General features: G+C 43.9%; 1 long non-coding RNA gene across 1 annotated transcript; it reads right to left on the bottom strand.

Moving 5' to 3' along the window:
- Positions 1-867: 867 nt before the first annotated feature.
- LOC146195052 (uncharacterized) lies at positions 868-3,220 on the bottom strand. Its single transcript, XR_014705948.1, has 3 exons — positions 3,132-3,220; positions 2,280-2,383; positions 868-1,572 (listed from the first exon to the last, which is right to left on the bottom strand). It is a non-coding gene; the product is annotated as an uncharacterized LOC146195052 (long non-coding RNA).
- Between the last annotated feature and the right edge of the window lie 22,420 nt (positions 3,221-25,640).

A 25,640-nucleotide genomic window follows, 5' to 3' on the forward strand; every position in this document is an offset into this window, starting at 1 on the left:
CACCCACGCTTAGCCGTGCGTGGCATCGCCGTGTCTGGGGAAAAGGGGATCCTGGTGGTTGAGCCGATGCCGAGTGTTTGGACCTTTAAGGCCCCTCGGCGGAGGCAACACACCACTTTGGCCCACGCTTCCCACAGACGGCACCTCCGGCCTGACCCGACCGTGGGAAATCGGCAGTCGCCTTTTTCTGTCCTCCCCTCCATCTTTTGCTTTCCTGTCCTCTTGCTTACAACTTTCCTGTCTCCTCCTCTTTTCTTGGATTTTTCATTTTCCAGGCGGCAAGGGTTAACCTTGTGTGGCTAACCACCCTGTGTTATGCCATATTTGGTTATAGTCAGGGTGTAAGGCTGGCGTGGGCTGGACTTTCTCGGAAGCTCCCGTCCCGTCCCCTTGTTGGGCTCGGTGGTGGGCGGCCGCCACCCTGGCCGAACGTCAACATTATTTTATGGCTTCTTTACTCTCACATGATCGATCCCGAAAAAGGGGTCGCACCGACGAAACCTCTAAATTCTTTCTGAAAAACCCAAACAGGTTCCCACGATTTCATGTAGTACACAGTGACAACGCTGAGAAAACGGCTAGACAAATCTCACCTTTCATAGTGACCAAGACACTGACAGAAGTAATAGGTCAGGGTTACAACGTAAAGAAACTTCCGAACGGAGACCTTCTGTTTGAAATCTTCTATAACCATCAACATGAAAAACTGTCCACATTAAAGTCTTTTGGAGAAATCCCAGTGACCATCAGTCCACACCGTTCTCTGAACACTGTCCGCGGAGTTATCTCTGACGATGACCTCAGATCCTTAACCGAAGAGGAACTTCTAGAAGGCCTCAGAGACCAAAACGTAATAGATGTTTACAGAATAAAAATGAGGCGCGATGACAAAGAGATTCCGACCAAGCACCTTGTCCTGACATTTGCACAAAGTATCCTCCCCGAATCAGTCGAAATAGGTTATGTGAAACTTCAACTCAGGAAATATATTCCAAATCCTCGCCGCTGTTTCAAGTGCCAACGCTATGGTCACGGCTCCCAGACCTGCCGTGGCCAGCCGAGATGCGCAAAATGTGCTTCCCATGAACACGATTCCCAAAAATGTGAGGTTCAGACACACTTGTGTGCCAACTGTGAGGGTAGTCATCCTGCCTATTCACGCACATGCCCAATATGGAAACAGGAAAAGGAAATCATTACCATCAAGGTCAAAGAAAACATAACTTTCCGGGAAGCACGAAATCGTGTTCTGTCAAAAAAACCGGCCTATTCTGTTGTGGCACAACAGGGCACTGAGCCACAACAGACTCTGGCACCTGCCCAGGTTTCACACAGTGAACCGGGAGCAGGGCCATCCGTGCCCTTGGTGGCTGCGGCCAGCGCTGCACCACCACCAGAAAAACAGGCTGCGCAGACCCCCAGGTCAGCCGGCCTCAAGGCCTCCCACCATGCGGTGAGGGGAAATACAAACGCACCTGTGCGGTCCGCACGGGCGTCCAGCGTGTCAGAAGACGCGATGGACACAAGCCAAGGCAGTCCTGTGCCGTCGACGTCAGACGGACGGCACAGCTCCTTGGATAGACAAAAACGAGAAAAGCCCCGAATCAGAGGGCCTGAAAACAAAACTTAACTTGCTCTACTCATTTAATACAAAATGGCTTTCTTACAATGGAACTGCAGAGGACTTTTAACTAATATAAATGACATAAAACACTTATTGGCCACTCACTCACCACTAGCCTTGTGTTTGCAAGAGACAAATTTAGGTCCCAAACATAAGAACATACTCAAAAACTATACAGTCTTCCGTCGCGACCGAGAGCAAGCTCTCAGGCTCTCAGGTGGCGTTGCCATAGTAGTAAAAAATGGAATAGCAGTTCGAGAATACAAACTAAAAACTAAGTTTGAAGCTATAGCGGTAACCTTACAGGCTTTTAAAACTATAACTGTGTGCTGCATATACTTAGAGCCGCACCTTAAATTTAGTAGTTATGAATTAGAAGACCTTTTAAAGCAGCTTCCAGAGCCATTTTTAATAGTAGGAGATTTTAATGCACATTCCATCCTTTGGGGCAGTAGAAAAACAGATACGAGAGGCGATATCATCGAGGATTGTATACTATGTAATAATATCTGTCTTCTTAACACCGGAAAACCAACCTACTGTTCATCTAGTTCAGGCAAAATGAGCTGTATTGATTTATCCCTCAGCTCACCATCAATTTTTACAGATTTTAAATGGGACGTTTTAGATAATCCACACGGAAGTGATCACTTACCTATACTAATCAGCTTAACATCTTCACCACAAATCATCCCATCCAAGCCGCGACGCTGGAAGCTGCATTTAGCCGATTGGGCACTGTTCCGAGAGAAGGCCAGCCTAGAAAAAATTACTCTAGATAAATATAATATAGATGAACTAAACGATGCTTACACAAATTGTATCCTTACTGCAGCACATATAGCAATTCCTCAGTCCTCAGGAGTGGTGAAACAAAATCACAAAACCTGGTATTCAAAAGAATGTAAACAAGCAAAAAAAGAACAAAACAAAACATGGGGAATTTTTCGCAGATACCCAACACAGGACAATTTCGTCAAGTTTAAAAAAGCAAGAGCAAAAGCCCGCTACATCCGCCGCCACGCCGAAAAAGCCTCCTGGCAAAACTATGTAACTTCTATAAATAGCTCAACAACAACAAAACAAATGTGGGAACAGGTTAGAAAGCTAAATGGCAGCTACTCTCCATTTACCATTCCCCTTCTAACAGCCCCCGGAGTACAGACAACTATACAAGAACAGGCCGACATTTTAGGTGAATACTTTTCTGAAGTTTCCAGTTCATCACACTACACTAAAACATTCCTAAAACACAAAAACACAGCAGAGAAACAAAAACTCCCTACAAGTAGTGGTACAAAAGAACCCTATAATAGCTTAATTACACTACAAGAAATAAAAAATGTCCTAGCTGCCGGTAAACAAACTGCACCTGGTCCTGACCAAATTCACTACAAAATGCTCGCCCACTTATCCGAACCTGCCATAGAGGCACTATTAAATTTTTTTAACAAAATATGGGTCCTAGGAAAATTGCCAGAGGCGTGGAAAAAAGCTGTTGTCATACCTTTTTTAAAACCCGGAAAGGAGCCGACATCTCCTGGTAGTTATAGGCCCATTGCTCTCACCAGCTGTTTAGCAAAATCATTTGAAAGTGTTTTAAACATCAGACTAACTGTTGTTTTAGAATCTCATCAACTTTTAAACATTCATCAGTGCGGTTTTAAAAAGGGATGCTCAACAACTGACCATCTCGTACGTCTTGAAAACACTATCAGAGAGGCTTTTATACACCGACAGCATTGCCTTGCCGTTTTCTTTGACCTTGAGAAAGCATATGATACGGCTTGGAGGTATGGGATATTGCGCGACCTAGCAGATCTAGGCATATGTGGCAGAATGCTAAAGGTTTTAAGTGACTTTTTGTCACATCGGTCGTTTCAAGTACGTCTTGGGACCACTTTATCAAGAACCTTCCTGCAGGAGAATGGTGTGCCCCAAGGGTGCATTTTAAGCACCACACTTTTCGTGGTAAAAATGAATTCGATCAGTAAAGTAATACCAAATTCCATAATGTATTCACTCTATGTGGACGACCTTCAAATAGCCTACACGTCATGCAACATGTCCACATGTGAGAGACAGATCCAATTAACAATAAATAAGCTAACAAAATGGGCCAGTGAAAATGGGTTTAAATTTTCCCCGCAGAAGACAGTGGCAGTTATGTTCTCGCTCAAACGAGGCATACAGCCCAACCCTACCTTACACCTAAATGAAATCAAATTGCCCATAAACAATAACCATAAATTCTTGGGCATTACTTTTGACAAAAAACTCACTTTTCTCCCTCACATACAAGCACTAAAGAAGAAAGCCTCCAAATCCCTAAACATCCTAAAAGTCCTTTCACGCAAACATTGGGGATCTGATAGGGCATGCCTTTTGCATATATATCGCTCCGTTGTGCGCTCCTCCTTGGACTATGGAAGCATAGTCTATGGAGCAGCTAGGCAATCATATTTAAAGAAATTAGACCCAGTGCATAACTTAGGCCTCCGCCTTGCTTGTGGTGCATACAGAACGTCTCCTGTGCATAGCCTCTATGTTGAAACTAACGAGCCTTCTCTGAAAGATAGACGAGCTTTACTTACATGCGCATATGTCCTCAAAATAAGGACACGGAAAAAACACATCTGTTACCCGATTGTCACAACTTGCCCCTCCCGAACAATATTCTCAAATAAGCCTCAGACAACAAGACCATTGATAATGCGATTTGAAGACATTTGCCGTGAGCTCCATATTCTGGACACCTTGCCTGATGTCGCTCAAGAAAATAGGCCCCTGGCCCCATGGTACAACTTTCCAACAGTCTGTGACCTCACTCTTACACAGTTCAAAAAGAGCGAAACTCCTACAGAACATATATTACAAGAATATCACGCACTAAAAGAGAAATACAGCAAATGCACAGAGTTTTACACAGACGGATCAAAAACTGCCTTCTATGTGGGCTGCGCTGTAGTGGATCGGAACTCCGAAAAAATTATTCGACTTCCTCAATGTGCATCAGTATTTGCAGCCGAGTGTTATGCTGTCCTGGTAGCTGTAGCAAAAATTGTGTACGAGGGTACTGAGAACAGTGTTATCTATACAGATTCACTGAGTGTGCTCACAGCTCTAAACTCCAGAAATGCAGTCATGCCATTACTCGGTAACATAATACACGATGTAATAAAGATATCAGCCCAAGGACATAACATAATATTCTGTTGGGTTCCAAGCCACATGGGCATTGAAGGAAATGAGAGAGCGGACGTGTGTGCTGCTCAAGCAGGCAGGAAAGAAATAGAGAAAGTAAACATACCTTATAAGGATTGCATAAAGTTAATTAAACGAAAACAAAAGGATATATGGCAGTCTATATGGAATAACCAGGAAAGTAATAAATTGCACCTCGTAAAGCCTATAATAGAAGAATGGGAAACAAGCACTCATCAGGAACGCTTCATGGAGGTTACAGTATGCCGTCTGCGTATCGGGCACACACATCTCACACATAATTTTCTACTAATGAAACAAGATAAGCCTACGTGTGGAGAATGCGGAGAAGTACTCACAGTCAACCACATCCTGATTGCATGCCCAAAACTAGAGACACTACGGAGAAAACATTTCACTATTTTTTATGATCATGCCATCCCTTTCCATCCCAAATTACTTTTAGGAGAAAGAGCAATAATAAACTTAACATGTGTTCTTAGTTTTTTAAAAGAAGCAGACGTTCTGAATAAACTGTAAACTTAAACGAACCTTCTTCCCCTTTTCAAATAAGAACAGATTTTAACCTTGCTCTTGGCGCATGATAGCCTCAGTTGCTTATGCGCCATAAAACCCCAATACAATACAATACAATACAATACAATACAATACAAAACAATAGCTGAATTGCAAAAGCAGCGGCGGAAGCTTCTGTTGCAAGGTGCTACATTATTGGGGACACTTAGGCTCATCCTTTAAGCCCCGCAGGGGGCATCTGTTAAAGCAGATGTTTGCGTGTACTGTGCGACACCACGGACCCCGAGCACCCACGCTTAGCCGTGCGTGGCATCGCCGTGTCTGGGGAAAAGGGGATCCTGGTGGTTGAGCCGATGCAGAGTTTTTAGACCTTTAATGCCCCTCGGCGGAGGCAACACACCACTTTGGCCCACGCTTCCCACAGACGGCACCTCCGGGCTGACCCACCCGGGGGAAATCGGCAGTCGCCTTTTCCTGTCCTCCCCTCCATCTTTCACTTTCCTATCCTCTCTCTTACAACTGTCCTGTCTTCTCTTACCTTCTTCGTTTCTTCCTACTTCCAGGCGGCGAGGGTTAACCTTGTGTGGCTAACCACCCTGCGTTATGCCATATTTGGTTATAGTCGGGGTGTACGGCTGGCGCGGGCAGGTCTGCTTTGCGAGTTCCTGTCCCGTCCCCTCGTTGGGCTCCATGGTGGGTGGCCGCCACCCCGGCGGAACAAAAACTTACTGCATGGCTTCTTCTTTGCTCTCCAATGATCGTTCCCGAAAAAGGGGACGGACCGATGAAACTGCAAACTTCTTTCTAAAGAATGCAAACAGATTCCCACGCTTCCACGTGGTGCACAGTGAAGACCCTCAAAAAACAGCTAGGCAAATATCTCCTTTTGTCGTGACCAAGACATTGACTGAAGCAATAGGCCAAGGATACAATGTCAAAAAACTTCCAAATGGCGACCTACTCTTGGAAATTATGTACCATCATCAAAATGAAAAACTTCCTACAGTAACCAGCTTTGGGGAATGCCCAGTTAATGTCACCAAACATCGCTCTCTAAACATGGTGAGGGGAGTCATTTCAGATGACGACCTAAAGTACCTAAGTGAAGAAGAACTCCTTGAAGGACTAAGAGAACAAAATGTCATCAATGTGTTCAGAATTAAAATCAGACGGGATAACAAAGAGATACCGACCAGGCACTTAGTCCTTACCTTCGAATCGAGCACACTGCCCGAGGCTGTGGAGGTAGGGTACACGAAGATAAAACTGAAACCGTACATACCTAACCCGCGTCGCTGTTTCAAATGCCAAAGGTATGGCCACGGCTCACAGACTTGCCGAGGCCAACTTACATGTGCGAAGTGTGCCTCCCACGAGCATCCCACTGAGAACTGTGAATCCGAAACGCATCTTTGCATCAACTGTGAGGGCAGCCACGCTGCTTACTCACGAACCTGTCCAACATGGAAACAAGAGAAAGATATCATCACACTAAAAGTAAAAGAAAACCTCACTTACAGGGAAGCACGTAAGAAACTCACGTCCACTCACACCCCAACTTATTCTGTTGTGACGCAAAAGGGGGCGGCGTCACAACAGTCTTTGGAACCTGCCCAGGTGACACACGGTGCACCTAAGGCAGGGACCTCTACGTCCCCGGTGGAAGTAGCTGGGGCTGCTCCACCACCCCCAAAGCAGGCTGCGCGGGCCTCTAGGTCAGCTGGCCCCAAGGTCTCTCCAGTAACGGCGGGATCTACCACAAATGTGTCTGTGCAGTCTGCACAATCGTCCAGCACGTCCGAGGACGCAATGGACACAACAAACGACGACCGTCCGGGGCCGTCAACATCTGACAGGCGACGGAGCTCCTTGGAGCGAACTAGAAAAGAAAAGGCCCGAATCACCGGGCCAGAAAAAACTTAGTCTCTCTACCTTCCTCATATAAAATGGCGTTCTTAGTTCATTGGAACTGTAGAGGACTTTTAAGAAACTACAGCGACATAAAAGACATTCTTGCTTCATTCTTACCCGCAGCGCTGTGCGTTCAGGAAACCAATCTCGGTGCGCAGCATAAAAACATACTAAAAAAATATAAAGTTTTTCGCCGCGACCGAGAGCACGTTAGCAGGCTCTCGGGTGGTGTTGCTATCATTGTAAGGAATGATATTGCAGCTAGTGAATACAAACTTGACACTCAGTTTGAAGCAGTGGCAGCCACCTTGCTTACATTTAAAAGAATCACGGTGTGCTGCGTGTATGTTGAGCCACATCGAAAAATAGCTCTCAATGACTTAGAAAACCTTATAAATCAACTACCGGAACCTTATGTGGTAGTTGGTGATTTTAATGCACATTCTCCTTTCTGGGGAAGCGAAAAAATTGATGCGCGAGGCCTAATTATTGAAGATTTTATTCTATCTAACAACATTTGCTTACTAAACGCGGGTAAACCGACCTACTGCTCTCCGAGCACGGGAAAGATGAGTGTTTTAGACCTGTCATTTTGTTCACCTTCTCTCTTTAATGATTTTAAATGGGAAGTTTTAGAGAATCCATATGGGAGTGATCACCTACCAGTACTAATCTGCATGTCATCATCACCAAAAGTCACCCCAAGCAAACCGCGACGATGGAAGCTCCATTTAGCCGACTGGCCACTTTTCGAGTCCAAAGCCAATCTGGAAGAAGTTTTCTCAGAGGAGCTCACTGTAGATGAATTGAATGAAAGGTTTACTAATTGCATAATACGTGCAGCAAAACTAGCTATTCCACAGTCTTCGGGAGTTGTGCATAGCAGTAACAAAGCATGGTACACGCAAGAATGCCGGGATGCAAAAAAGAAACAAAATAAGGCCTGGGGAACTTTCCGCAGGTACCCAACCCAAGGAAACCTTATAGCATTTAAAAAGGCAAGAGCAGAAGCACGATTTATTCGTCGAAAGGCTGAAAAAGAATCGTGGCAGAGGTATGTAACGTCAATAAATAGCTCAATGACGTCTAAGAAAATGTGGGAACAAGTTCGTAAACTCTGTGGAAACTTTTCCCCGTTTACAATTCCCATCCTCCCCGCAGGGGGCACCTGTTAAAGCAGGTGTTTGTGTGTTTTGTGCGACACCACGGACCCCGAGCACCCACGCTTAGCCGTGCGTGGCATCGCCGTGTCTGGGGAAAAGGGGATCCTGGTGGTTGAGCCGATGCCGAGTGTTTGGACCTTTAAGGCCCCTCGGCGGAGGCAACACACCACTTTGGCCCACGCTTCCCACAGACGGCACCTCCGGGCTGACCCACCCGGGGGAAATCGGCAGTCGCCTTTTCCTGTCCTCCACTTCATCTTTCACTTTCCTATCTCTTTTCTCAGCACTGTCCTGTCTCCTCCTCACTTCTTGTTTTTCCTTTTTTCTTGGCGGCGAGGGTTAACCTTGTGTGGAGTAGCTACCCTGAGTTGCCCATATTTGGTTATAGTAGCGGTGTACTGCTGGCGTGGGCAGGACTTCTTGCAAGTTCCTGTCCCGTCCCCTCGTTGGGCTCCATGGTGGGTGGCAGGCACAACTACCGAAAACACAAACCCTTTCATGGATTCTTTCTCCCAAACAAATGATCGCCCTCCAAACAAACGAGGGCGGACCGATGCTACAAGCCATTTCTTTGTGAAAACAAAAGAGACTTTCCCAAAGTTCCATGTCATACATAGCGAGGAGCTTGAAAAACCCGCTCGAAAAATCTCCCCTTTCATAGTGTCAAAGTGTCTCACTAAAGACCTGGGCCCTGGATATAAAGTATCAAAACTTGCAAATGGTGACCTCTTGCTAGAAGTACAAACCAAGTGCCAGTCCTCCAACCTGAAAAACATTGTGTCGCTTGGGGACATCCCTGTCGTCATCACTCCCCACCGATCCTTGAACATTGTAAAAGGAGTAATATCTGAGATAGACTTCATTGCTCTCACTGAAGATGAAATGGCAGAAGGACTAGCAGACCAAAACGTCATAGCAGTTCACAGAATAAAAATCCGAAAGGATAACAAGGAGATCCCTACAAAACATCTGGTTCTGACTTTCAATAGCTGCACCCTCCCAGAGTCAATTGAAGTTGGATACATCAAAATAAACGTCCGACCGTACATCCCAAATCCGAGGAGATGCTTCAACTGCCAGAAATACGGCCATGGTTCGCAAAGTTGCCGTGGCCGCAGAACTTGTGCGAAATGTGCTGCGAACGACCACAACTCTGATAACTGCACCGCAAACCCACGCTGTGCAAACTGTGAGGGGGATCACCCCGCATACTCTCGATCCTGCCAAAAATGGAAAGAAGAAAAGCAGATCATTACACTAAAAACAACAAAGAACATCACATACAAAGAGGCACGTACTCAGTACAACAAAACTAAGAACGCATTTCAGTTCACAGCGAAACCAAATCTCGCCGATGTGGTGCGACAGGGCGGGGCACCACAACGGCCTTCGGCACCTACCCAGACCTCAAACGAGGCTGAGGTAGTGCCATCCCCTGCCCCGGTGGAAGCAGCTCCCGCTCCTCCACCACCCCCAAAACAGGCTACGCGTCCCTCAGGGTCGGCGGGCCACAAGACCTCCGCCCACGAGGCAAGGTCTAAAAAGAAAGAACACGTGCCTCTGGCACGTTCGTCCAGCACCTCAGACGAGGTAATGGACATAGGCCAGGACAGCTCTTTGCCGTCTTCGTCACAGAGACGGCAGAGCTCCTTGGAAAGAACCAAAACAGACAAGGCCCGAATCACGGGCCCTGGAAAAAACCTAACTTAATTTCTAAGCTTTCAACAAAATAAGATGGCATTCCTGGTACAGTGGAACTGTAGAGGACTTCTAAAGAATATTAATGACATAAAAGACATTCTAGATACAGTCTCGCCAGTTGCACTGTGCGTACAGGAAACAAATTTAGGTTGCATGCACTCAAATATACTGAAAAAATATCAAGTCTTCCGCCGAGATCGAGAGCAAGCAAGCAGGCTTTCGGGTGGTGCGGCCATCATATTGCAAAGTGGAGTTCCAGCTCAAGAACTGAAATTAAACACTCCCTTAGAAGCTGTAGCAGCCACAATAATTGCCTTTAAAACTCTTACTGTGTGTTCTGTCTATCTTGAACCAAATCTTAAAATAACACTCCATGATCTAGAAAACCTTTTTTGCCAACTACCAGAGCCCTACCTAGTAGTAGGAGATTTTAATGCACACTCCCCTTTGTGGGGAAGTGAAAAAAGTGATACACGTGGACAGCTTATCGAGGATTTTATTCTTAGTTCAGACATTTGCTTATTGAACTCCTGTAAGCCCACGTACTGTTCACCAAGGTCAGGAAAAATGAGTTTTTTAGATTTGGCTTTTAGTTCACCTTCCCTTTTTAATGATTTTAAATGGGATGTTCTGAACAACCCGTATAGTAGCGACCACCTGCCAGCAATAATCAGCTTATCATCCTCACCATCAGTCATGCCGACCAAACCGAAACGGTGGAAACTTCACTTAGCAGATTGGGAGCTTTTTAAAGTAGAGGCGAATCTAGGAGCAGTTTTCTCAGATGCCCTTAGTGTCGACAGACTAAATGAGTTGTTCACGACTTGCATTATCACTGCCGCTCATCTCACCATTCCACAGTCCTTAGGTGTGGTGCGACAAAAACACAAGACGTGGTGGTCTCGGGAATGTAAGGAGGCCAAAAAGCGACAAAATAAAGCATGGGGTGTTTTCCGAAGGTACCCTACACACGAAAATCTTACAGCTTTTAAAAAGGCCAAAGCTAAAGCTCGATACGTCCGTCGCAACTCTGAAAAAGAATCCTGGCAGAAGTATGTCACGTCAATAAATAGCTCAATGACGTCTAAGAAAATGTGGGAACAAGTTCGTAAACTCAGTGGAAACTTTTCCCCGTTTACAATTCCCATCCTCACAGCCCCTGGTATTCAGACTAGCATAGAAGAACAGGCCAATATACTAGGCGAACATTTCACACACGTTTCAAGTTCGTCACACTACACAGAAACATTCTTAAAATACAAAAACATAGCTGAGAAACAAAAACTCCCAACAAGTGGTGGCAGAAATGAATCATATAATAGTTTTATTACACTCCAAGAAGTAAAGAACGTCCTTGCTGCTGGAAAACAGACTGCGCCTGGCCCTGACGAAATTCATTACGAAATGCTGGCTCATTTATCTGAATCCTCTGTAGAGGCACTTGTGAAATTCTTTAACAGAATTTGGACTCTGGGTAAACTCCCAGAGGCTTGGAAACAAGCTGTTATTGTTCCGTTTCTGAAACCAGGAAAGCCGCCGACCTCAGCGGGCAGTTACAGACCCATAGCTCTGACCAGCTGTTTAGCAAAATGTTTTGAAAGTGTTTTAAACATCAGACTAACTTTCATCCTAGAATCTCACAAACTTCTTAATGTTCATCAGTGTGGTTTTAAAAAAGGGTGCGCAACGACCGACCACTTAGTGCGTCTTGAAAATACTGTCAGGGAAGCGTTCATACATAAACAAAATTGCCTGGCCGTTTTCTTTGACATGGAAAAGGCATACGACACGACTTGGAGGTTCGGGATCCTACGCGATATAGCAGATTTGGGCATCCGAGGCCGGATGCTAAATGTTCTGAAGGACTTTCTATCAGGTCGTTCATTTCAAGTACGTCTCGGTACCACCTTCTCGAGGAACTTTATTCAAGAGAATGGGGTACCTCAGGGGTGCATTTTAAGTACAACTTTGTTTATTGTAAAAATGAATTCTATTAGCAAGGTAATCCCAAAATCCATTATGTTCTCGCTGTATGTCGACGACCTTCAAATAGCCTGCACATCCTCAAACATATCAATTTGTGAAAGACAAGTACAATTAACACTTAATAAACTAGACTCATGGGCTTTTAAAAATGGGTTCAAATTTTCCCCACAGAAAACAGTGGCAGTAATGTTCTCGCTGAAACGAGGTATACAGATCAATCCCAAGCTACACCTAAATGGGATTGAGTTGCCAGTAAAGAGCGAACATAAATTTTTGGGTGTAACGTTCGACAGAAAACTAACATTCCTGCCTCACATAAACATCCTAAAGAGGAAAGCCATAAAATCTCTAAACATACTGAAGGTTCTCTCTCGGAAACATTGGGGGTCTGATAGGGCGTGTCTTCTACATATATATCGATCTGTTGTGCGGTCTAGCTTGGACTACGGGTCCATAGTCTACGGGTCAGCTAGACCATCATATTTAAGGAAATTGGACCCGGTACATAACCTAGGTTTACGCCTTTCTTGTGGCGCTTACAGAACATCCCCTGTTGATAGTCTGTATGCAGAGACGAACGAGCCTCCGCTGAAAGATAGAAGGGCTTCACTCACATGTGCTTATGTCCTTAGAATAAGATCACAGAAAAAACACCTCTGCTATCCAATAGTCTCAACATGCCGCTCACGAGTAATTTTCACAAATAAACCACAAGCAACGAGGCCACTGATAATGCGTTTCGAAGACATTTGCAGTGAGCTAGAAATTCTGGACACCTTGCCCGACACTGCACCAAAAAACAGGCCCCTACCCCCATGGTACAAACTTCCAAATGTCTGTGATCTCACTCTAACACGCTTCAACAAAAGCCAAACTCCTAAAGAACATATAATACAAGAATTTCGCACAATAAAAGAAAAGTACAGTAATTATACAGAGTTTTATACAGATGGATCAAAAACTTCTACTTATGTTGGCTGTGCCGTAGTTGAAGAGAACTGGGAACAAATAATTAGGCTTCCTCAGTGCGCATCAATTTTTACAGCTGAATCTTATGCTATCCTGACAGCTGTAGGAAAAATAGTGAATGAAGGCATTGGGAACAGTGTCATCTACACCGATTCGTTGAGTGTACTGACGGCTTTAAATCACAGAAATGCTGCCATGCCTCTAATCGGTGACATAATACATAATGTAAAAATGATCACAACACAAGGACATAACATAGTGTTCTGTTGGGTCCCTAGTCACGTAGGCATTGACGGCAATGAAAGAGCAGACAAATGTGCTGCACTTGCCCACAACAAATTGATTCAGAAAGCAAACATACCACATAGTGATTGCTTGAAATTAATAAAACATAAACAGATGAATAAATGGCAGTCCAGATGGCACAACCAAGAAAATAATAAGTTGCGTCTCATAAAGCCTGTACTAGGAGAATGGAAATCGAGCACACATCAACAACGTTTTATGGAAGTGATAGTATGCCGTCTTCGTATTGGACATACTCATCTTACACATAACTTTCTGCTAATGAAACATAACAAACCGACCTGTGAAGAATGCGACGAGATACTCACTGTAAACCACATTCTAATTACATGCTCAAAACTTGAGGCACTACGGAGAAAACATTTTACTATATTTTACAATCATACCATCCCATTTCATCCCACCTTGCTTTTAGGAGAAAGAGCACTTGTAAACCTAGCATCTGTTCTCAGTTTCCTAGAAGAAGGAAACTTTTTAAATAAACTATAGATTTAACATTAACCTTGCTCTTGGCGCATGATAGCCTTAGTTGCTTATGCGCCATAAAACCCAACACAACACAACACAACAATTCCCATCCTCACAGCCCCTGGTGTTCAGACTAGCATAGAAGAACAGGCCAATATACTAGGCGAACATTTCGCACACGTTTCAAGTTCGTCACACTACACAGAAACATTCCTAAAATACAAAAACATAGCTGAGAAACAAAAACTCCCAACAAGTGGTGGCAGAAATGAATCATATAATAGTTTTATTACACTCCAAGAAGTAAAGAACGTCCTTGCTGCTGGAAAACAGACTGCGCCTGGTCCTGACGAAATTCATTACGAAATGCTGGCTCATTTATCCGAATCCTCTGTAGAGGCACTTGTGAAATTCTTTAACAAAATTTGGACTCTGGGTAAACTCCCGGAGGCTTGGAAACAAGCCGTTATTGTTCCGTTTCTGAAACCAGGAAAGCCGCCGACCTCAGCGGGCAGTTACAGACCCATAGCTCTGACCAGCTGTTTAGCAAAATGTTTTGAAAGTGTTTTAAACATCCGACTAACTTTCTTCTTAGAATCTCATAAACTTCTTAATGTTCATCAGTGTGGTTTTAAAAAAGGGTGTGCAACGACCGACCACTTAGTGCGTCTTGAAAATACTGTCAGGGAAGCGTTCATACATAAACAAAATTGCCTGGCCGTTTTCTTTGACATGGAAAAGGCATACGATACGACTTGGAGGTTCGGGATCCTACGCGATATAGCAGATTTGGGCATCCGAGGCCGGATGCTAAATGTTCTGAAGGACTTTCTATCAGGTCGTTCATTTCAAGTACGTCTCGGTACCACCTTCTCGAGGAACTTTATTCAAGAGAATGGGGTACCTCAGGGGTGCATTTTAAGTACAACTTTGTTTATTGTAAAAATGAATTCTATTAGCAAGGTGATCCCAAAATCCATTATGTTCTCGCTGTATGTCGACGACCTTCAAATAGCCTGCACATCCTCAAACATATCAATTTGTGAAAGACAAGTACAATTAACACTAAATAAACTAGACTCATGGGCTTTTAAAAATGGGTTCAAATTTTCCCCACAGAAAACCGTGGCAGTAATGTTCTCGCTGAAACGAGGTATACAGATCAATCCCAAGTTACACTTAAATGGGATTGAGTTGCCAGTAAAGAGCAAACATAAATTTTTGGGTGTGACGTTCGACAGAAAACTAACATTCCTGCCTCACATAAACATCCTAAAGAGGAAAGCCATAAAATCTCTAAACATACTGAAGGTTCTCTCTCGGAAACACTGGGGGTCTGACAGGGCGTGTCTTCTACATATATATCGATCTGTTGTGCGGTCTAGCTTGGACTACGGGTCCATAGTCTACGGGTCAGCTAGACCATCATACCTAAGGAAATTGGACCCGGTACATAACTTAGGTTTACGCCTTTCTTGTGGCGCTTACAGAACATCCCCTGTTGATAGTCTGTATGCAGAGACGAATGAGCCTCCGCTGAAAGATAGAAGGGCTTCACTTACATGTGCTTATGTCCTTAGAATAAGGTCACAGAAAAAACACCTCTGCTATCCAATAGTCTCAACATGCCGCTCACGAGTAATTTTCACAAATAAACCACAAGCGACGAGGCCACTGATAATGCGTTTCGAAAACATTTGCAGTGAGTTAGAAATTCTGGACACCTTGCCCGACACTGCACCAAAAAACAGCCCCCTACCCCCATGGTACAAACTTCCAAATGTCTGTGATCTCACTCTAACACACTTCAACAAAAGCCAAACTCCTAAAGAGCATATAATACAAGAATTTCGCACAATAAAAGAAAAGTACAGTAATTATACAGAGTTTTATACAGATGGATCAAAAACTTCTACTTATGTTGGCTGTGCCGTAGTTGAAGAGAACTGGCAACAAATAATTAGGCTTCCTCAGTGCGCATCAATCTTTACAGCTGAATCCTATGCTATCCTGACAGCTGTAGAAAAAATAGTGAATGAAAGCATTGGGAACAGTGTCATCTACACCGATTCGTTGAGTGTACTTATGGCTTTAAATCACAGGAATGCTGCCATGCCTCTAATCGGTGACATAATACATAATGTAAAAATGATCACGACACAAGGACACAACATAGTGTTCTGTTGGGTCCCTAGTCACGTAGGCATTGACGGCAATGAAAGAGCAGACAAATGTGCTGCACTTGCCCACAACAAATTGATTCAGAAAGTAAACATACCACATAGTGATTGCTTGAAATTAATAAAACATAAACAGATCAATAAATGGCAGTCCAGATGGAACAACCAAGAAAATAATAAGTTGCGTCTCATAAAGCCTGTACTAGGAGAATGGAAATCGAGCACACATCAACAACGTTTTATGGAAGTGATAGTATGCCGTCTTCGTATTGGACATACTCATCTTACACATAACTTTCTGCTAATGAAACATAACAAACCGACCTGTGAAGAATGCGACGAGATACTCACTGTAAACCACATTCTAATTACATGCTCAAAACTTGAGACACTACGGAGAAAACATTTTACTATATTTTACAATCATAACATCCCATTTCATCCCACCTTGCTTTTAGGAGAAAGAGCACTTGTAAACCTAGCCTCTGTTCTCAGTTTCCTAGAAGAAGGAAACTTTTTAAATAAACTATAGATTAAACATATCCATTTCCTCTTTTGCAACCAGAACATACATTAACCTCGCTCTTGGCGCATGATAGCCTTAGTTGCTTATGCGCCATAAAACCCAACACAACACAACACACTCATCCTTTAAGGGTATGACGCGAGTGTAAGCTACTAGCCCACATATAAAGTTACGCTTGAACCAAGCCGTATAGACGTACCTGTGTGTCACAGGGGTAGCAAGAATGGAAACGGTTCTGACAGGCTGTTTCTGATATTACCCTCCCATATGAAAGGAGTGATCCGAGTTGGCATCGCCTGCCCATAGCATAGGGGCAACCTTAATTCAAATGTCATGGCAGGCTGATTTTTTTATGAGGAGACCATAGCTACGCCTCTTCACAATGTTTCTGCAGCCACCAGAGGTCTTGAAAACATACCGCAGTGTAGCTTCTGCAACAAAAGGCCATATTATATATCCCACATTCCTTACATACATAACCGAGTGACAGCTGGATTACTATGAGCCCAAAATGCCCATAGGCAATGTAAGCCTTTCTTCAGTCATCATTCTCATAAAGCACCTTTCACTCCCACTTGTTGCTGCCTACTAGCGCAGTCATGCTCAGTCCACTTTTGTTGTACTCCTTTCCACAATGGAAAGCACGTAACTCAATCTATTTCAACATTCAAGATTGCTAATACTCACGCTTCTTGCGTCTTAGGCCAATGCCCACGCCATCAGCCTGTAGAAGACTTTTCATTTCCTTTTTTTTTGCGCCAAGGGTACCAGTCAGAGCAGCGCCCAGCATGGTGGCAAAACTTGTATCTACTGCTTTCAGTCCATCCTTCATGAACGAACTGCAAGGAAAACATTACAAAAAATGTCAAAAACAAAGGAGAGTTATCAACTTGAAACATGTTCCTTCATGAAACAACACTTTTGCAGGACTTCAATATGCACTCTCGTAGTGCTCCAGATCAGACACATATTAGAAACTAGCAGCATAGTGGCACTGCAAACCGGAACGAAATGTTTAGCCATATGGCCACCACTTCGCAGCATCCAGTAGCAGACTAATTTTTCTGAATGCATTCGTCATCTGCTTTTATAAAACAGTTGTTCGAAAGAAAACTACAGTAGAGAAGAAAACTGTCGTAGTTGAAGCAGCGGCACCTTAAGCATAACCACATGACGCGACAACCCTTAGCGATCCGTCGCGCGCAGCCGCCTGTCGTTGCCGCTGGTGCACACCGCACGGAGAGATGGGGCTCAGCGACAGAGAGATGCGTTTTCAGCATTGCTCTGTTACCGCCGCTTCGTCGTTCGGTCAAGAGGAGTGCAATCACACTATATCCCATTTGTAACACTTAAAACATGAAGTACAATAAAACACTGATGAAATTTCTTGCTACACATCGCATTTCACAGCGCAGCAGTGTGCTACTACATTGCGATGCAGACGCATTGCAAGCAGTGACTTTCTCCTGCTCCTTTCGAAAATTACCTAGCCACACTAGCCTTTTTTATCTTTTGCTACCTTTCCAAGCTTTTACTGGATTGTCTCGAAGCGCTTGTAATACACGGATCAGATGAAGTGAGTGTCTGTAGGCACCAAGTTCTTCGTCCAAACCGGACTAAGAAAACAAACTTCACCCGCAAAAAAAAGTCAGAACGGCAGTTGAGCACCCTAAAGCCTTCCGTGATTGCATGCCTCGTGAGCTGCTTGCAGGCGACACGCGAAATTTTCTAAAAACCCAGAAACTGAGTGAGAGCGACGAGCGGTAATGCTTTGGTTAGCGCTTTGGAAACTAGGCGTCATGTCTGTGCTTCCTCTTCACTGGTCCATATGTTAGTGCAGCACATCTTTAAAGCGACAACTAGCTTGCTTCCCAGGTTCACAATCCAATAAATGTGCAACACAAAATGAATGCTCGCGCTTGACTTCCACATATGTACCTTACGAAGATAGTAATTAGAATGATGCAACATTTCTGGCCACAATTACACATACCCATTGTATGTCGGTAATATAAGGGTAGCGATCAATCGCTGTGGCAACCGTCATCTGGGAGAGCTGTTGCGCTCTAGCAGAATGTGTTATTCCCAGCCTGCATTGCATTTGATCTTGTCTTCGTCAGCTCGTGTCCACTGACTGATCATCCAAGCTTCATGCTGGGACAGGCTAGACATGTCCTCCCCAACAGGAGGCAAGCTTTGTACCTGCGGTGAGAAAGAACTCACAATGAATGAAATAAGAAAAATGTTGGACAATTATATAAAAATAAGAACTGACCAAGGTTTGACCAACTTGGCCCTTCTTGAGCCCAGGGTCGTCAGTTGGAGTGGGCAGCCTTTAGCGCTTTTCAGCATTGCCATACTTTGCCCTGCTTGCACTGACGCGTACCGAGACAATTTTCCTTCGCTCATTCTTAAATGTTTGTCTTATCAGCAGGACCCAATAATCCTATTGAAGAAAATAAAATTATTTTTGAGTAGCAAAAGCGTTCTCACAAAATGTGTTTTCTCATGCTGCTACCTTGGTATGTTAAAGTATTTTATGTTAAAAATTACACTTCAAGGGGACAGTGTTGGCCTTATTCCTCCCATGCATTTTAGCCCGTTTGTGACCCTTTTTTTTTGTGAACTGCTGGGCTTAAGCATTCATCTTGGTATCATTGTAGTCAGCAATGCGAGAAAGTAATAATCAACTAGAATTATTGTTTTTTGAACATTGAATTTTTTTGTTAGCGTTTCTTTACTAGGAAAACCAAATTTTAAAGACAAAATCTGCAGTAAATTGCCTTTAAATCAAAATTCCCTTCATAAATGTTAATAATCCTGGTTCAGTAGACTGTCAGACATGTTTGCGCAATAGCTCTAAATTTGTATACCCCTAGCTCTAGAAGTTCCTTGTTTCGAGCTAATTGCCTTTGAAGTAAAAAAAGAGCTTTATTGCAATATAGGTCCCTAGAAATATGTGCTCTCTAAACATACTGAAGGTTCTCTCTCGGAAACACTGGGGGTCTGATAGGGCGTGTCTTCTACATATATATCGATCTGTCGTGCGGTCTAGCTTGGACTACGGGTCCATAGTCTACGGGTCAGCTAGACCATCATACCTAAGGAAATTGGACCCGGTACATAACTTAGGTTTACGCCTTTCTTGTGGCGCTTACAGAACATCCCCTGTTGATAGTCTATATGCAGAGACGAACGAGCCTCCGCTGAAAGATAGAAGGGCTTCACTTACATGTGCTTATGTCCTTAGAATAAGGTCACAGAAAAAACACCTCTGCTATCCAATAGTCTCAACATGCCGCTCACGAGTAATTTTCACAAATAAACCACAAGCGACGAGGCCACTGATAATGCGTTTCGAAAACATTTGCAGTGAGTTAGAAATTCTGGACACCTTGCCCGACACTGCACCAAAAAACAGCCCCCTACCCCCATGGTACAAACTTCCAAATGTCTGCGATCTCACTCTAACACACTTCAACAAAAGCCAAACTCCTAAAGAGCATATAATACAAGAATTTCGCACAATAAAAGAAAAGTACAGTAATTATACAGAGTTTTATACAGATGGATCAAAAACTTCTACTTATGTTGGCTGTGCCGTAGTTGAAGAGAACTGGGAACAAATAATTAGGCTTCCTCAGTGCGCATCAATCTTTACAGCTGAATCCTATGCTATCCTGACAGCTGTAGAAAAAATAGTGAATGAAGGCATTGGGAACAGTGTCATCTACACCGATTCGTTGAGTGTACTGATGGCTTTAAATCACAGAAATGCTGCCATGCCTCTAATCGGTGACATAATACATAATGTAAAAATGATCACGACACAAGGACATAACATAGTGTTCTGTTGGGTCCCTAGTCACGTAGGCATTGACGGCAATGAAAGAGCAGACAAATGTGCTGCACTTGCCCACAACAAATTGATTCAGAAAGTAAACATACCACATAGTGATTGCTTGAAATTAATAAAACATAAACAGATGAATAAATGGCAGTCCAGATGGAACAACCAAGAAAATAATAAGTTGCGTCTCATAAAGCCTGTACTAGGAGAATGGCAATCGAGCACACATCAACAACGTTTTATGGAAGTGATAGTATGCCGTCTTCGTATTGGACATACACATCTAACACATAACTTTCTGCTAATGAAACATAACAAACCGACCTGTGAAGAATGCGACGAGATACTCACTGTAAACCACATTCTAATTACATGCTCAAAACTTGAGGCACTACGGAGAAAACATTTTACTATATTTTACAATCATACCATCCCATTCCATCCCACCTTGCTTTTAGGAGAAAGAGCACTTGTAAACCTAGCATCTGTTCTCAGTTTCCTAGAAGAAGGAAGCTTTTTAAATAAACTATAGATTAAACATATCCATTTCCTCTTTTGCAACCAGAACATACATTAACCTCGCTCTTGGCGCATGATAGCCTTAGTTGCTTATGCGCCATAAAACCCAACACAACACAACACACAAATATGTGCTGACGAATTTTTTTTAATAGCCACAAGCTTGTTAGTCCCCTCCATTACCAATACTTCTATACTGTGCTAGTGTCCTTGCCCTCTTGACCTACGTAGTGACCTGACATGTAACCCTCTGCATGAAGTATAGTCGTAGTCAGTCAACTTTGCATAACCATTCGACTGTGAACCACCTTGCAAAAATTCTGAAATGAACTCAAATGTCAGCTCGAGGCGTATTGCGCTATGGTTTTCGTTTCGATGTCTTGAACCAATGCGATCAGAACCAATTTTCGCATTGCTAGCAGGTTGTGCGAGCAACTACTTGTCAAGCAGTGTCATTCAGATTGAAAATAGAATAAAGCCAATTATTTACATATATAGCTTCAGGTCTACTGACTACAGTTCAATGCAAACTGACACCAAATCAAGTCAGCAACACATCGACACTCACATGACCACTGCCACAGTTGTCAGCAAGCTGGGGATACTCCTGAATGAGCATGCATCCCACTTTTTGATAAAATTGCCTGGAAGGATAGCTGAGAAAGGCAAATTTTGTTTTATTTAGCAATTCGGTAGGAAATGGCACAAGAACACAAGGATGTATAAAATAACTGTGCCCTGTATTTTATCGCCTTTCAAGACACAAAAATACAAGAGAATGAGTAGTATGTTTCATTAATGTGGAAACCATGATAAAAACTTCATGACACAATTTCAACAAATGCTATGTTATGGGCTAAGAAACTGGCACTTTGTGTGCGGGGGGGGGGGGGGGGGGGGGGGGAATGAAAATTTGACACTTTGGGAACTAGTATGGCTGCTTACCTCTGGCAGCCACTAAGACTTACATACTTAAGATAAGCGAATGTGGAGCCAAAATAGCACAATGAAGGAACTGGAGGCACTGATCAAAGATCAAGTAATATATATCTATTTTGTCGTGCCAAATAGGTGGGTGTACACCTGGAAATACCTTGAAATTGCTAGGTTTCAGTTCCTTCTTAACCTTTCTTTATGTATCAGCAATTACAAAACAAGCCATAGCACTGAAAGTGCACTTACATGGTATATTTTGACATCTCTTGAAAGAATACGTCCACAATCCCTGTAGTGCTGTACGAAGAGAGAGGATTGTTGAAATGCTACTTTATGGGCTAAGAAACATGCACTTTGAGTTGGTGGGGGAAGGGGGGTGCCATCATTGCATTTTCTGATTTTAAACATGCTATAAGGGCATACATTAAGGAAATTAAAATTTGACACTTTGTTAACTAGCAGTATTGTCTGGACTTACTTAAGGTAAGCCAACGTGGAGCCAAAATAGCACAATGAAAGAATTGGAGGCACTGATCAAAGATTAGGTAATAATTTTGTCATGCCAATTAGGTGGGTGCACACCTGGAAATACCTTAAAATTGCTAGGTTTCCGTTCCTTCTTAATCTCTCTTCATGCATCAGCAGGTACTCAACAAGCCATACCATTGAAAGTGCACTTACATGGTATGTTTTGACATCTCTTGAAAAAGTATGTCTGCAATCCCTGTAGTGCTGTACGAAGAGAGAGGATTATTGCTTAGTATGGAAGCCCATTTCAGGCAGGGCGAAGTGCCGACCATCATCATTTTCTTCACTGCAATAAAGATTTTGATGCATGCTGTCAATCTCTTGCAAGCAGTGAAATGCAGGGATAGCTATTGAATGTACTATTAGCGAACTTCTACATTGTGATATGCATTTTCCACAAGTATCTAAAAAGGTCTTGTTCATCTGAAAAAGGTATTGGGTAATACAAACTGGAATATATTCTATTCTATGTCAAAAAATGAGGGATGTAATATGTCTAGATTCCTGTTTGTGTAAATTGCTTGGTATGGCAGGTTAAGATAAGGGCAAGAGGGAGTTCTCAATATATTATCTTTTTTTTTTTGCTATTTACCCTAAACACAATGGCATAAAGTTTTGGTAAAATGATGCTATCTACAAGGTTATGATGTGAAAGCATTAAAGGACCATGCAAGTGGCTCCTCTTGCTGATCCGCTTCACTGTATATTCATCCCTTTAATGACATGGACTTTGCGTTTCTCCTAATCACTAGTTCCTTTTAGTGCCTTGGTAATCTCACACATATTCATGAGCACACAGCCGCAGCCTACCACAACATGTGGAAGATGAGACAAAATACATATGAAACTCTGCTTTAACAACATTGCACTAATGGGCCTACATCAACTAGGAGTGGTATGTCTAATTTGCAACCCAGGAGTCAGGGTTAACTCGATTAATTTTCCACTTTTTTGTGCAATTATTTTACTTTATAAACGACGAATAGCCGGTGAAACAGACGACGCAACAATGCACCCGCAACATTGACGGATTGCCGGTGGAACAGATTACACGACAACGCACCCGCAACGACGAAGAATTGCCGGTAGAACGGACACCGCAACAACGCGCCTGCAACAACGACGAATTGCAGGTGAAGCATACCGCGTACACCGACGCAGAGCACTCAAACACTCAGAAGCCTGATATTGGCGAGAAGCTGTCGTTGGACATACCAGTAATACTGGATGGTCGCCGTGTTCGAGCTTTGTTGGATACTGGCGCTGATTATTCTATTTTGAGCAGCCAGTTTGCCGCGATTGTCAAGAAGGTTTTGACTCAGTGGGCTGGCACACACGTTCGCACTGCGGGTGGTCATCTGGTTACTCCTCTAGGCATGTGCACGGCCAGGGTTCAAATTCAAGAGTCGACATTTGTGGTAAGCTGCCTCGTTCTGAAAAGCTGCTCACGTGACCTAATTCTGGGCGTAGATTTTCTTCGTGAATATGGCGCAATTATTGACCTCCGGGATTTTAAGGTCTCGTTTTCAACTGAGAAAGCAGCGGCCCTCAGCAGTACACAGCGACCACTCAATGTGCTTCGAGTTTATGCGGACAGTGTCACGCTGCCACCCCGAATCAGCACCTTCGTTAATGTCAAATGCAATGCACTTCACGATGGTGATGCAATAGCCGAAACTAACCTCTCGTTACTGTTGACGCAGAGAGTCTGCGTGGCTCGCAGTTTGATCCATCTTAACGGTGATCAGTCCAAGGTACTTGTTACCAATTTTTCGCACGAGTATCGACACCTTTTTCGGAATACTTCCGTAGCTTTCGCGGAACGCTTATCTGAAGTCTCCTAGTGCTTGTCCACAGAAACCGTGCCACCGCCCACATCCCTCGACAACCTCGATATTAGCTCAGAGCTATCGGTGAGCCAGCGTGAACAGCTGTTTTCATTGTTACTTGAATTCAGAGAGTGTTTTGCATCATCGTCAAATGTGCATCAGACTCCCATTGCCAAGCACCAGATCGTGACGTTCGATGATGTGCGCCCAATTCACCAGCACCCCTACCGCGTCTCTTCGACCGAGCGCGAAGTTATTAGGTCACAAGTTAAACAAATGCTCGAAGATGATGTTATCCAGCCTTCAAATAGCCCATGGTCCTCCCCAGTCGTTCTAGTTAAAAAGAAAGACGGCACGTTACGTTTTTGCGTCGATTACCACAAGCTGAACGCCCTAACCAAGAAGGATGTATACCCCTTGCCGCGGATTGACGACTCTCTCGACCGCCTTCGGCGTGCGAAGTACTTTTCGTCAATCGATCTAAAAAGTGGCTACTGGCAGATTGAGGTAGATGAGCGAGATCGTGAAAAAACGGCCTTTGTCACACCCGACGGACTTTACGAATTTAAAGTTCTACCTTTCGGACTTTGTTCCGTGCCGGCCACATTTCAGCGGATGATGGACACTGTCCTCGCCGGGCTTAAATGGCAGTGTTGCCTAGTCTACCTAGACGACGTAGTGGCCTTCGCAGAATCGTTTTCACAACATCTTAAGCGCCTGCGGTCAGTACTCGAAGCCCTTCGATCCGCTAACTTGACACTTAAGCCACAGAAATGTCACTTTGGCTACCAAGAGCTTAAATTCCTCGGTCATGTCGTAAGCGCTGCCGGCGTGAAGCCCGACCCTGACAAGCTTACTGCTGTTGCGGAATTTCCGATTCCACGTGACAAGAAAGCTGTTCGCAGATTTCTCGGCTTGTGCAGGTATTACCGCCGTTTTATCGATAACTTCGCTGATCTTGCTGAACCACTGACTCGGCTCACCCGGGGAGACACCCCTTTTGTTTGGAGTCACGAGCAAGAAGCTGCTTTTACACGGGTTGCGTCTCCGTCTCAAATCGCCGCCTATTCTAGCCCATTTCGATGAGCACGGTGAGACAGAAATCCACACTGACGCCAGTAACATTGGCCCTGGGGCGGTTCTCGTGCAACGTCAAGAGGGTGTGGAACGAGTCGTCGCCTATGCCAGCCGTGCTTTATCCCGCGCCGAGATGAACTATTCAACTACTGAGAAGGAATGCCTCGCCATGATTTGGGCGGCTGCAAAATTTCGCCCCTACCTTTATGGTCGCCCATTTAAAGTGGTCACTGACCACCATTCCTTGTGTTGGCTGGCCAACCTGCGTGACCCATGCGGCCGCCTGGCCTTACTATAGTCTATAAGTCCGGACATAAACATGAAGA

This window comes from Amblyomma maculatum, chromosome 3 (assembly GCF_055883805.1).
Source record: "Amblyomma maculatum isolate TAMU_Amacu chromosome 3, ASM5588380v1, whole genome shotgun sequence".
Taxonomy (NCBI): Eukaryota; Metazoa; Arthropoda; class Arachnida; order Ixodida; family Ixodidae; genus Amblyomma; species Amblyomma maculatum.